At 42.8% G+C, this 15,057-nt stretch overlaps 1 protein-coding gene across 9 annotated transcripts in view; it reads left to right on the forward strand.

Annotated features, from left to right (window-relative positions):
• Nucleotides 1-15,057, forward strand: part of GRM1 (glutamate metabotropic receptor 1) — a 191,399-nt gene that overhangs the window by 160,252 nt on the left and 16,090 nt on the right. The gene's annotated exons all lie outside the window — the stretch shown is intronic.

Raw genomic sequence — 15,057 nt, forward strand, 5'->3', positions numbered from 1 at the left:
TGAAAATGAACTTGCATCCACATCTATTGAACCTGTTATTTTCCTTGCTAATAATGAAAAGCAACCCAGCTGTAACAGAGGGGGAGAGAGAACTGTTACTTCAAACAGCATCTCCCTGTGAGCAGCTGTCTGAACATTTGCATTCTTTATTATCTTATTGCTTTTTAATCTTTAAAGAAGCACCATAGGGATAGACATGATCTTAGATTATCTTTGTCCCAATTAAAATAAATATCAAAATAATAAAGAACCAGTGAAGTCTGCATTTCTGAGCTTCCTGATAGAATTACAATTCATTTATTTCCAGCTCTTTGGGATCTGTAGGTTTCTCTGAGTCACTTGAGTTGATTTCAACTGGTTTACATAAGAACCATTTTCATATGTCCTGGAGATGGAAGGGATAAGGATGGAGGTTATACCGTATAAAACCCATGCTGTGATCAATTTTGCTTTTATGCTACTTCAATACTTTTTATTTTGTTGCCAGATGGGGGGTCGGAAGAGAAGGGAATGAAGAAATAGCTAACCCAAATATACAGCTCAGTATGCCACGGAGGCCATGATAAGAATGCCAGCTCCACAGACAGACAGACAGGGAGCTGGGAGTGGCAGGCAGCCCTGGGAGTCCCCCATGCAGGGAGATGGCCAAAAATCTCTGTAGCTCAAGAGCTTGAATTTCATGCAATTCCAAAGAAGCTGGATGTTGGATGGGGTCTTACATGTCTGTAAGAAACTAGTGTGCTCTTCCTGCAGTGTAGTCTCTGGCTAACACTGTTGGTATCTTTAAGATGATGTCTGACAAACAAAAGGACTATTGAGTATTTTAGATCATGAGAAACTTAGTAACTATTTCTTTGTTGTGCTTACTGTTCTACTTTCACCATGAAAATTGTACTTTAAAAGATCCAAATGTAATATATTTAGAACACGGCTCATAATATGAGGAAATACTTAATCCTGTTAAAAAACTGAGCTTCCCCCTCAGTATTGTCACCTTAAAAAAACAACAGGGCTTACCTGAGCTTTTTAGAAATTTGTTCCTTAATTTTAGTAAGATTTTCTTGGCCTCTCTGTTGAGCCTGTGTGAGTGGTATGAAGCAAAAAATCCCTACAGAGCTTTAAGGTGCTCTTCTAAAATAAAAGCTCAACACCTAGTTAATATGCGGGTTTTTTTGTCTCAGGTCAAGCCTCCAGATCTTTTACACAGCGAAATCCCAACCTCTGACCTAAACCTCTTGTGCAGTTACTCCTAGGCTCTTCACCTAAACCAGCACAGATGCAGGGAAACGCTAGGCTTGCTGATGGGGAAGGACAGCATACCTCTCTGTACGTGGGGATAAGGAACTGAGAGCAGTGGAGTATACAAACATACAGCTTTGGAAATAAAGTGACAAGATGATGCAAAAAGTAATTTCAGGGCTTTGGAGGGTATTTTAGCCCCTAGCAGAGTCCATTGCAAAGCTTGTGAGGACATTGTGCTGACACAGATAAAGAAGTGTGAGTCACTGAGGAAATCAAGAAGGAAAAAGTAGAATTTACTGGAGCCTTTGAAGCACCTAGATAACTTAAACGTGTAGTCAGGTCCTTCCTGAAAGAGGACTTGAAACTATTGGAACATGCTTAATGCCCAGAAGAATGGCATCCAGGCTGATTTTCAATGTTGGTTTTTTTTTTCATTTCCAATCAAAATCTGGGATTTATTTGCCAGTTTTTCTGTAATTCAGACCCCCGAACATGTTGCTCTGCTGCTTGATTCTGTAATTGGCCCTCCTTATGGCCACATTTTTCTGTCTGTAAGTGGTCATCAGTGATTCACTCAAAAGATTTCTTTTCCAGACGACTTACAACAACTTCCCATCCATTTTCTCGTTTTCTCTTCTCTCTAGCTTGTTTTTCTTTTTCTACTTTTCAATTTTCATCTCTTTTACTGTCCGTATCAAACCTCTCCTCTGCTAACCCAGTGAATTCCACTTCCTAAACAGAAAAGTGGCATCCATCTAAATTAAATTGGTGTGCAGATACAGAGTTAAATTGAGTTAGTTTTAAAAATGGAAACTAGTTTACATTTACAAGGGCAAGTCAAACTTATATAAGCCTTGATAAGGCATTCACATGCAATGTTGTGCTGGTAGTTTAACTACTATAGCTTGGGGACTAGAGCAAGCCAAGCCACTCTTCCTTTCTGCTTCCTAAAGTAGAGCAAAAGAATTAACCAGGGAAGTCTATTAACACAGGATCTATTAGTCAGTTCAAAACCTTCAGCTACAGCAGGTGCTGATGCAGAGGTCAGAAAGTCCCCTTGGAAAATGTCTGTCCCAGCTGCATTACCAACAGAGTTTCAATGACAATAAATTGTTTAGTAACATCGGTCTTCACTTAAATAACAGAGCACACGGCCTTTACTGATCTGCCGCACTCTGCAGATGCTATCCACAATCATGAGGGTTTGAACTCTATCTTATTTGGTGGAATTAAACTCTGAGCAAGTGCAGACAGCACTGTTTTAAATAGAGCTGGTTGGGAACTTTCCAGTGGAATATGTTTTCCATCAGAAAATTCTGGCCTCTCAAAATGTTTCATAGAATTGAACTTTGATGTAGGGATCCTCTCTGGGCCAGGGGTACGTTCTTTTTTTTTCCATGGAGGGACGAAGGCATGAGGGAACTTTACCCCAACAGCCATTAGTTAACCCACTCGCTTAGGTTAAGAGCATCTCTTTCACTTCCCAGGTCAATAAACTATAACTGGACCATGCACTGTCCCAAAGCAAGTCTCCTCCTTTCTCTCTGTTCTTGTCCAGCAATGTGTCCTGGAACAGAGAAAAAAAATCCTGATGCAAACCCTAGAGAAATACTTTGTATTATTCTGTGAGAGAGCTTGAATCTGGGTCTGAGAGATCCCTCGTGAGTGTCTTCCGTACCAAGTTACTGTCAGTCTTTCCCTCTTGTCAAATGAATATTTAAATATGTATAAAAAATGGAACAGCTCCATCAGGAGAGATGGAGAGAGAGTGATATCTGCTGCTTTTATTGAAGCTTTGTGGGGACATATATTCATTTATTGTTGGAGTTTGCTGCTTGATGACGTTATGAGATCCTGGCTGTTACAGGATGATGACATAGCAGCATTTTTTAGGAGAGCATTTTTAATCTTTCTTTTTTTTTTTTTTTTTTTTTTTTTCCCCCCCCTAGCTGTGAGATTGTAACTTTCGTATATGGATCTTGCTGTGATTATTAGTCTTGCTCTTGACCACAAATGTTACTTTGGTCTATGAGGGTCAATCAGCTTGAAGAGTAGCACTCCTGTGTAGTGCCTGTACGATTGCTTCCCTGAGGAAGCAATGCTCTTTTCTGTACTATGTGCAGAAAAAATAACCAGTGACAGGGAAGATGCTGATCTTAAGGAGGGCTCAGGAAACACCTTCTCCAGCCACTGCTTTAAATGGTCCCTACTCAAAGTGCAGGAGGCTGAAGCCAGGCCTGCAGCCTGCAGATCTGTTGTGCTGCTTTTCTGGAGTCCACAAACACACTTCAAATAGACTTTGAGCCACAAAGCAGGGCTCACCTCTTCTCCCATGCTTCTTGTGGGCTGCAGTGGCATGAGAAGGATGAGTGTTGCAGAGGGGACCACAGCGGATAAGTTCGTTGTGCATCTTTGGGTAACTAGCTCCAGGTTTGGAAGTGATGCTTAGCTGCTGCCTCCGTCTTCACATATAAATTATTTTAAATTTATGGTTCAGACCCTAGATCTGTACACTATTTTAGTGCATTTTGAATCTAAGTAAGGATTTAGTTGGCAATGTAAGTTGTGTAGCAAAATCCGAGTTGATAGGAAGGCCAACTAGCAATACACAGTGGCCAGGGCTCCACATTAATGTGTAAGCCACCTGCTTCCCCCTTAGTAATTTTAATATATTTGCATTCAATTATTTTTCCTTCAGCTGTCTGCCCTCAGAAATGAATGGTTGTTTTTAAATATTTCCAAATGTGTACTTTTTATTTAGCTTTTTATCATGTTTTGGCAGTCCATGCCTCTAGGCTGCTCTTTCAGGCATCCACTCTAAGCAGCGTCCAGGCAGTCACCTGGGCCAAGGATCTCTCAAAATGGCTTTATTTTATTCGAATAGAAGATGCTGGACAACCCAACATCCCTTAGTACCTTCTCCCTGTTTGCTTTACAGGAGCCTGCTCGTGTTCTTCGTCCTCTCTCCCTCTGTACTGGGTCCCTACATAGTTATTTAACTGGAAATCAGGTTTCTCGGTTACCTCTAGTAAGATGTCTCTGTTCCCTCACCAGGGCTTAGGGAACCATCTGCTTTTTTGTCTTGCCAGTTATAAAATTATCTCCAGGTATTCTTAAGTTACTCTTTCTCTTTAAACCGACTTGCTGAGTTGCCATTTCATCTTGAACAAGCTGTGCTGACATGCTGTGTTTTTCTGGGACTCATTTCACTTGGCGACTCAGTCCACAAAGGCTTTTGGGCTCCTCAGCTCCTTCATTTTCGAAGCCTCCCACAGACATGCAGGGAGGGGAATCTTAGCATAAGTATGGCCAGAAGGCAGGACATTTTGTTTCACTGTTTTTTCATGATGGTGGGAGGAGGCAAATGCACAGTGCAGTGTGGCAAGAGTTGGAGCTTCCAGAAACAGAGAGTAAATGTTCTGCATGTTCAGTTGCAGCCATACAAATGCAGATCTTTTACAGCCTCTCACTTGATCCGACCTGTGTGCCTCGTCATAGGAAGAAATGCTCAGGAGTATTCCCTCTTCTCGCCTTCACGTTACTGCTCCATGCAGTCAATATGCTATCTTTAAGCAGGGCGTTATGGAGGCAAGAGGGGAGGGAAGTGTGAACAAAAGACATGAAAACACTTTTAATGTAAGTAAAACAATGGCTTTTGTCCTGACCTCTGCAGGCTAGAGTGTGTGAAATCGAACAAAACCAATCTCAACCTGGCGCAGCCTCACAGGGAATATTTCACTCTGCCTGGCTGAAATCCATCAAAAGATCTGAAATAAGAAAATTTAGTGGAAAGTGCAAGGAGGATTAATAACTGGTCACCATTGTAACCTTCTCTTATGAAACAGAATATACCGTTAAATTCTTGCACTTCAGGACAAGAGTCCAATCTGAGAAGTCTACAATATATTTAAGTATTTTCTTTGGTCCTAAATTGTGTCACCTAGCCCGCAACATATAAAAATTATCTTTAAGTGCTTGTTGTACAGTTTACAGTCTAGTGTAGTTTTATCTTCTTACAGTGTTGACAAACCAGCATAGTGACAATTGCTGAATCTAATGGGAAATGGTAGGCTAGCTTGCTTTGCAATTTGGAGAATTGTTGCAGTGGGTAAACTTCTCATGTCCTGTAGTAGTATTTCATAAACAATAAGACAGCCCTTTATATTTACTGTTACAGACCTTGGAAAATAACAAATTCCAAGGCGCTTTCAAGAAGGCCCTTAAACCTACTGGGCCTGCACAGCCATACTGCTGAGGCTTACCCCAGAGCAGGGAGGTGTATTATAGAAGAGAGTTTTGAAACGGCAGAAAGGTTGTAAGCTCCTACAAGTAGGAAATACTACAAAGATTAAAAAGAAAAAAAAAAAAGATGGTGGGAAAAATGGTACAGGTTAGGTTGTTTATTTAAATAATTTCTCTGTCACTGTATATCTGATCTCCTCAGTAACCCAGTAATAAAACGTTGATGTCCAGGCCCTGTTTTCGGTGCTGACTCTGTAGCGCGGTGGCACCATGGGGTGCAAGGCACAGTGCTGGTCTGTGGCTGTGTGGCTCCCGCCTCCCCATCAGGCCACGGGACTCCACAACTACGGGGCCCTTGTTTCGCCATTGCATCCTGCCATATCATAGAGGAGTCTGCTTCCTTCACAGTGCAGATAGCGACGTGGTAGCCCTGGTGTAGTTCGCCGGTGCCACAGCTGACACAAGGAAGGCAGGCGACACCCTGGTCTGACACAACCCATCTCCCTGTCGTAGCCCTCCCTGGCGTTTGCCTAGCTTCTGTACGCAGTGTAGTCCTTCACCCTTTTCTGTGATTGCAGTGCCTGTTTGGGAAAGCAACTATCACAGGGACAGTTGAAGATTTTAATGCCAAACATCTCCCTCTCAGGAGTTGGTACGTTTGCTGGCTTTGCTGGGCTATTTACCGGGCTTAAACCATTAATGACTTTGAGGACACATAGCACTGTGACAGGTAACAGCTCTTACCCAGTTCTCTCATGTATGTGATGTGAATTTCAAATAAGGAAATTCAACAAACTCAGTCAAGCTGTTCAGTCCTTGTCAGTATATTGATTTAAGTGAATATTTAAAATTCCCAGAAGACAGTTACATGTTTCCAAAGGGACTCTTACAATTGATGTTAAAGAATTGGAAAGAAACACAAAATAAGGGAGTCTGAAACTTAATAATCCAATAGAAATTTATTCTAGCCCTGCTGCAGGCTTGTCCATTAAATTTGAGCTGTGTAATTATATCTAATATTGTCCTCTGTAGCCTTGAATTTGCATTTGCTTTAATAGATATGTTGTAGTTCTGTCCACGCACCAAAACCAGTAATAAATAACTCTGAGATGTCACTTCCACTCTTACATTCTTTCTAGTTATTTAAATGAATACTAAAACCCATATTTCTTTATAAACCAGGGATGGCAAATGCATATAGCAAATTATATACCAAATTGTGTGCCTGTGTACGTACGTACAATATAACCAGTCTGGAGACACAGAATTTACTTTTTCCTTCTAATAAGAAATAGGGGCAAGGCTGCATAAGGCACTTTAAGTTTTCCTTGCAAATTGCCTCCAGCTAAAGGGAGACCCAGCACACGCATAACCGATGACACAGCAAGCTGAGGGGAAGCGGCGGGGACAGATACCCAACATGACTGGGATGATTGTCGTCAAGTACAAGCCAAGAGGTCCAGCAGTTTAGGCTCATTCCTCTGGGTTTCCTTCTGTGACCAAACAGAGGCTGCCCGACACTGCATTTAAGAGAAATAAATAAGAAAAGCAAGGAGGTTCTAGCAGTGGACTCCAGTAAGAGCAGTGGCATAAACCCCACTCAGACAAAACCCGGGTTATACTGGATTAGTTTACAGGGCACAGTACCTGCACCTGGGCTCCCATCCAGGCTTCTTCTTTGTCACCAGTCAAAGCCACATTTTAATTGGATGGTCTCTTTAGGTGAAAGGGCTGTTGTGTAAGGTTTTATGTAATTTCCTCCCTTTCTCAGAAGTTCCCAGTCCAGGGCAGTTTTGCCACTTTCTTTTCATGGATATTCACAACTCTCTTCTCCCAGGGGATTTTGACAGGACATAAGCCCGAGGAATGATCTCTGAGTGCAGCCTGGTTTTTACCAAAGGACTCTTGGAGAACTTGGCTTTGCAGCTCCTTCTCTTGTTTTGCTGCTCTCAAGATGCTGAATCACAACATGTTGTTTTACTTACAGGCACTGCTGTAGCACCAGGCAGCTTTGTATAATGAATCTTTACTTAAACACAGTGATGCATAGATACACAACTACATCAGAGGAGAGCTTTACAGTTATGTGTCACAATCTCTGCTTCTTGACTGAAGCGAAGCAAACACAGTACTGCAGACAGAAATCCTAGGAAAAGCTAGTATCTTTCTTGGCATAAAACACAGGAATAAGGACACCACTTGTAATTTAATTTCTTGCTTGACTGGATCACTTATTACATTTCCTTGTATTTTTTCTATTTGTATATATTATTTATTGCATTTTTATTCTGAAATCTAGTCGTAGCAATCCGGTTAGGATACTACAAAAATACACCAACTCAACAGTGAGTGATACAAACAATTGCGTTCACATGTAGGTATAAGCAAGTGATGTTTACCTGCTTAGCACCATAATCTTACATTGGTTTTGTTAGAATTCTCTCTGTGAGAAAAATAAGGAAGAAAACTACTCCATTTAAGAGAGTCAGGTAAATAAATAGGTGTTGAAGGCTACATCTAGAGAAGCACCTAAAAGCCCTATATTACATACAGAAGTCAGATTCCGGCTCTCATAAGCACATACTTATGAAAAAAAACCCCACCAACCCATGTTCAGGGCGGGGAGTGTTCTGAAATATAATTTTTAAATGCATAACAGCCATTTATTTATTTAAATCAGCATTTAAAAATGGAAATGGAATAAAGAACTAACATACAAGTCTCCAAGAGGCTACTTTAAGATTTTTTAAGTCAAGAATGCATTTTACCTCCTTCCTGTCCTCAAAGGTTTGATGTTTCAGCCCTGTGCCTCAGTTATTCACCTCCTCTCAGTAAGCAGAGCTGTGACATTTCATGAACACATGATAATTCAGGTATGAATACTTGCGAGAATAAACACACAAGATATTTCCCAAGTGTTTATTCTTCAGTGCTCTCTGAGCCACCTTGTGATTTCATACATCTTTGAGCTAATTTAGAGGTGAACAAAAATTTGGGTACTAAAGGATATAATGCGGATGTCTGATACTCTCTAGATAAGGATAAGGATATAAAACAGCACAAGCCCTATACACATTTATATATAGTTAATAAAGAAGGGGTTGGTTTTTTTCCTTCAAATTAAAATGTAGTCTGCAAAATATTCTTGATTCACCCCTGCAATTCTGTGCAAAGTTCCTAGTGAGAAATGCAGAACTACTGCTAATTTATTTAATCCTTTTTCATGCTTAGGGACGCACAAGCACTTAAGCGCCCAAGAAGAGGAGAGCACTCTTGGATGTTACCTCTGTCACTGATGTGAAAGGCCTCTCGCATTCTGGCTTGTCCACCGAGCTCATCCCTGCCTGTGATAAGCGTTCCCCTTTGCTCAGGGATGCCCCACATAGCAAAACACTGCAAACACAGGCTGACAGAGCACCTGATTTTTAGCAAGACTGTAGTTCATAGGCGAATCACACCCCCAGAGAGAGACGATGGTCCATCTCTGCTAAGGGACTGTAGGCATGTATGGTTTTCCACCCTGTTAGAAACTAAATCGTCTGAGCAGGGTTTTATCCTGATTATATAGCGTTAGTCTGAGTCCAGTGTTGCTTTATGTTTCATTAGAGAAATATCTTCAAAGGCCTTGGTGGATGATAGTAGCACATACATTTTGTTTGCTGTGGGAAGAGGCCTGCACATTGCTCCATCAGTTGATCAGTAATGTGTTTCAAAGCAAATTTGTCAGGATGATGTCAAGGCACAAAGACTGGACTTACATGATCACTGTAAATTGGGGATGCTTTCCATGGCTTTTGCTATCCTAAGGAAGGGTTTGGAAAAGTTTGTCACCAGCAGTAGCTCAGGTTAGCTCCCTTCCCCTCCCCAACTATTTGAGCTCCCAGAGTCAGGAGTATTTTTCAAAATGTGACTTTTACTAAACTACGGGAAAAAAAGTCAAGCAGTTTCAGCTTACATATGCCCCAACAGCATGAACCGCTGCCAATCGTACCAGCCCTTGTAAGATCCCAGCCTGCACACATTTGTGCCTTAGCAGCAGCAGCAGCTGAGTTCCAGTTATTGCAGGGAGAGGACACAGCACAGTAGCCAGGCACCTGCAGAAGCCCATTTTTCTTAAAATACCCCAAAATTCAGACACGTTCACTTACAAACACCTGTACTACCTCCTACAACATTTAATGCCATCCTAATTTTTCCAATTTTCACATCACTTTCATAGAACACAGAAGATGGAGAGTCTGGTGCTGGATACGATGCATGGCAAAGCAGAGGCTAACTTCTGGTGCACCACTTAGTCCATAATCTGGATGTAGTCTTTGCTAAATGCCTGTCCCACAGATGTTTGTAATGGAGCAACTTTCTTTCTTCTCTTTATTTTTGTCTATGATGACTTGTGACTTAAGAGTTTGTAAAGCGACGAGTAGTTTCAAAATCTCCATCTCTGCTTCCTGCTTGACTTTGATTTTTTTTAGCTAGCACGGTTTGATGGGTTTTTTTTTCACCTACCTTCTTATACAGTTTTCCATCTGTCCCAAATGCACAGAGTACCATTCGCTGCCAGAGCAGAGATCTGACCACGTTCTCCGCTGTTCTCCCAGCTATCAGCTCTGTGCCCCAAAGACTCTGAAAGGGCAAAATGATCATCACCAGATCTTTGTTTGAGGTTTCCAGGCCCAGGTCTGGAAGACTGCAACACAGATGTTATGACAGATTTAATGTCCACACAGAAGACATCTACAGTCAGAGTCACTAATAATCCTGGCCAACGACACAGACTACATTCTCTGCTATACCTAAGAAACCACTTTAAGTGTAGGTTGAAAAGGAAAGTATATTGTATCAGTAGAACATCTGCCTCCACATTAAAGTTGTTAAAGACTACTTAATTTTGAAATAACAAGTCAGCTAAATAAGTCAGAACATATATGTGCTCTGGCATTCAGCCTCCCACACCTGACAAGCATAGGTTAAAAGGCATTATCACTGTAAACAGCAAACAATTGTGCAGGCTAGAAGTAATCACAAAATTTGTCACTTTAAAGCCCACTTGAAAACTAAAAGCTCCAGGTTTCTTGTTACTGCATTATCAACAATTTACCATTTCTAGCTTACTGCTTCAGTTATCTCTTCTTAATCTGTTTCCTCTTCTCTGCTCTGTGGTTCTTCTTTTGTGGTGTGCAGAATGTTGTTTTTTTCCACGTTGTAAAATTGACCTTACAGAGAGGCAAAAAAAAAAATAAAATAAAATTATTGTCTGCCGGATTGTCCTTGAGCCAGATCTCAAGGTCAGATAAACATTAATGTCAGCGCCAGAGAAGGTGTCCCTGCTGCCCCTGGTTTGGGGAACAGAGATGAGAGTTGTCCCTTTCAGCAGCAAATCATTAGATTAGCTCAGCTGTGCTGCAGCACCACAGACGTAGATGTCAAAGCTGATCTTAAACTCTAGCAAAACAAGTGCCCCCTGATGTGATTCTAGCAGCTCTTCACTAGTAGATGGTTTGCTGGTGTTTGTGGTTTCACTCTGATCAGTCCTAGGTACCCCCAGAGTACCACAGGCTCAGTTTAAATGCCCATCTGCAAGCCACCTTCTAGGCCAGTATAGCTGCCTTCTCTTTACCCAGCATTATTAATCTTCCCTTATCCTTTATTGTGTTAAAGCCAGCAAAGTCTGCTCTTGTTGCTTTCTTACTTAAAGCTCTTGTTAGTCTTGCCCTCTGCTTCCATGGAAAATTTTTTTTTATGTTCTCTTCTGGCCATTTCTTTCATGGCACAAGCTAGATCATTTTAGAAGGCTCAGTTCAGGCTATTTCGGCTGGCTTGCATTCCGAGATCAAGGATTGTCTTGAAATTGGGACTTATTCCATGTTACTCATTTTTTTGTGTCCCAAAGCCCCCAAACCAGCCAACTAACCAGACAGCCAGCAGCAAAATACCCCAAAACCAACCAACCAACCAAAAAAAAAGCAAATCCCAGAGTCTGTGTAAACCCCCACAGAGGGATTATCTACCTTGAGCAGACTGACAAGGGCTGACAAGGGGCTACGCTTGAAAGCATAGTCGCAGCAGCAACAACGACTGCAAAAAATGCCCAGCGAGCAGATTAAGCATGTGGGTGGCATTAACCCCGCTGAGCCAAGCCGTGGGCTGCCAGGGATGGGCCAGCCGGCTGCTAACCCGCACTGCCACTGGCCAGGTTAATGCCATCAGCGTGCAGAAGCCACCCAGCAGCTCCCCAAGGATTCTCGGGAGCTGGCATGTGCGCAGCGTGGGCTCACCGGGGTGTCGTGGGAGCTCGCGTGGGTGTGGAGCGGGGGCTCGCATGCGTGGGCTGCAGGAGCTCACGTGTCTGGGCAGTACAGGCTCCCACATGGTACAAGGTGTGACCCCAGGCATCTCTGTGCTCCCCCATCAGTGAGCAGTCCTTCCTCCTTTACTTTCTCATATCCTCTGAAACCTAAGGTTCTACACATTTCTTAATCCATAGGATTATATAAATTATATCAAAAATCTCTCCTGTCACCATCCCGGACAGCCAAGAGATTTGCCTGCAGCTACTTTGGACTATCATAGCCCGTAAATCCACAAATGCTTTAAGCTGCCCTAAGCCAGAAATGACACCCAAAGCCTTCCTTTCCCCCATGCTGTCCCTTCAACTATGCAGGGACAAGAGCCTGGACAGCCATGCTGTGAACTGGAGCGGGAAACTGACTTTTTTTTTCCCTTTCTTTTTCTGGTTTAGCTGTCCCTGTCATTCCCTGCCAGTTGATTGAGCAATTGCACCAAGGGTTGTGCTGGCATGGAGGGGCGGGTGGAGCAGCAGGAGGGGGCAGCTGGGGAGGGCTGGAGCAGCTCTGGGCGCACAGCTGGCTCCTGCTGGCCTGGGGTGACCTGAAGTGCAGCCTGAGATCGGTCTCCACCGTGCAGCTCAAGCCTGGGTCTTTCTAGGCATCCTACTGGGATTATGTTCTCCTTAGTGACAGTGACCCCTCTGTCCTCTTCGGCAGATGCTCACACCGCAACAGAGAGGGTGTGCTATGAAATCCCTTCTGCTCCTCCACGGGGGATGATTATCTGTATGTCTCACTCAGCCTGGCAAGGGTCAATGACCCTGTAACCTCCCTCCTACTTGCCGTGCTCCTTGCTTCACAGCTTTTAATGACTTCCTCCTCTCCAAAAACTGTCACTGCACCATTGATTAGCATAATTAAGTTAAAACTCAGAGCAATTATTTCCAACCATCACTGAGCTTGGGATTCAGGACTTGTGTTTTAAAAATTAATTTGTACTGAAAACCTGTCCATCTTCCCACCTCCTTTATTGGCTTAATGAAATACATTGCAGAAATCTTCTATCAGATCCTGGCTCATACAAAAGGTACTGAAAATTCAGCTCCTCTTCCTAGAGGAAAAGGACGTGGCCTTGCTTCTGTTTCTGTAGATACCTTTTGATCCAGCCATGACAACCATACGCAAAACCTGACCTTTCAAGGGCAAAAACATCAGAAGATGAACATGCTTCTGCCTAGGAAAATGCTAGATTTAGAGAGGCAAGAGAGTTTGGGATGAGTGTTTGGTTGAGCACTTTACTGATCTGGTTCTACATACAAAGTGCGCTTACCTCCCCAGTCACCTTGCAGGGTGGTTGAGGAGGTGAAAAGCAGGCTAGAAAGCTTGTGGTGTTGCTGAGCTGTCTCTTGGGAGTGCGGAGGGCGGTCAGTCTGAATGCTGGAGCAGGAAATACTCTAGGATGTGATGGCAGTGTGCCACAGGGCACATGGCACAAAGCTTCTCTTTTCCTGTATTAAAGCTAGAGGTTATACATAAATTCTTAAAAACTAGGGAATGAGTCAGGGCTACCATCCTAAGTATCAGCATCGTGCCATCATCACTTCTCTTGAATTTCCTCCCCACCTTGCTATCTTCCTAATATTATTATTGATGATCAGTTGTTTTAGATTAGATTGTGTAAAATCTGGGTCTGTGCTTTTCTGTATGTTTTTGACTGTGAGGAAAGCTTTTCTTACAGCTTGGAGAGCATCTAGTGTGGAGGATCTCTGACTGTGGCTTCAGATGATAGGTAACACAGCGTCCTGCACTTCAGTTATCTTGGACGCCAGACAGATTCATTCAATTTGTGTTTGTTTGGGGAGTCTGGATGAGCAGAGAGAGTAATCCAGAGCAGAAGGTGAACGTTTCTAGTTTCATAGCTGTTCAGATATAAAACATTACGGATAGCAATTTACACTTTCCTACAATCCTGACACAGCTGTTTGCCTCGTGGGATGATTCATTTACACTTAAGAGAAAAAATAGTGGCAAGAGTGACTCTTCCCTCAGATCCTTTATATTCCTTGCTGCAGATTTCAACATGCCTGTTACCTACCCCGAGTGCTGAACGACTGGCTAGAAGCATTTTTCTGCTCCAAAGAACATAAAGTAAAGCAATTAATCCACTTCCTTCAGGAACCCTCTGCATTGCCACCCTGCTTCCTCTGCCAGATTCCCTCTTATTGCACCCAGGGATTCGTTAGAAAGCAGTTCAGACATTTTCATGATGGTATGCCAACTCCTCCTTCAAATGCACAGAAGATCCATCCTGCCTCTGGGCTGAGGATACAAATAACCATCCTTAACTCAGCAGGAATTACCCTCGAGAAGACTGCCCCCAAAACGACCCATTAATCCTCACGTTGTAAAGATGGGCAGGCTACCTAATTTTTTGGTAACCAGAGAAACGTATGTGAAGTTCCCTCACTGACTGCAAGGCTGGGAGGGAGAGGTTACATTGTCATAATTAAGAATAGAAGGAAAAAAGAGAGGTACAGAGATCAGGGCTGTGCAGTATTAGCATAAACTACTAGTAAAACAAAGCAAGCCTACAAGGATACTTCAAACTGAATGCTTCAAAAGCGTGTATTATTATTTATGTAGTTGACGATGATTTGATAATTGCAAAATAATTCACTGAAGCATAACCAACACATGCACTACATTTCCCATTACACGATAAATCCAAATTTCTCTATAAATCCAAATCCAAATTCTACTGAAGCCTGAACCCTGAGATTTAGAGCTGATTTCTGTAGTGTACATGCTGTATATCACCATATAAGGTTCCCCCTTGACCTTGACCAAAAGGCAGACCACTGCTTTGATGGAGCTTGGCAGCATTTTAACAGCCTCCCACAGAACCCAAACCTGGCGAGGCATTTGGGGGTTGTTACATGTAATATCTGTGTTTGATTTTGGCTGAGGAGCACAACTACAGCCACGGTAAGAAAAGAGCTCACTGTATTTTGAACATGTTAGGAAGCATTTTGGACTGCCTGAGGAAGCAGGCTTCTTCCTTCCACATAGGATGTTTTCATGACAAGTCCTACAGATGCCCAAAGCTTGGAGAGCAAAATGCTCTGAACTCACTCCGGGGGTACGTCTGAATAAGAAAAAATATGGGGAGGGGGGAAACAAGGGATGCAGCTAAGCAAACCAGAACTGCAGTACTGCAGTAGCTGAGGGGTGATAGCTGGTAAAGCCTGTTGGCTCAGAAAGAGCCAGGTCCCGAGCACTGCTCTGA

Source organism: Chroicocephalus ridibundus, chromosome 3, assembly GCF_963924245.1.
Source record: "Chroicocephalus ridibundus chromosome 3, bChrRid1.1, whole genome shotgun sequence".
NCBI lineage: Eukaryota > Metazoa > Chordata > Aves > Charadriiformes > Laridae > Chroicocephalus > Chroicocephalus ridibundus.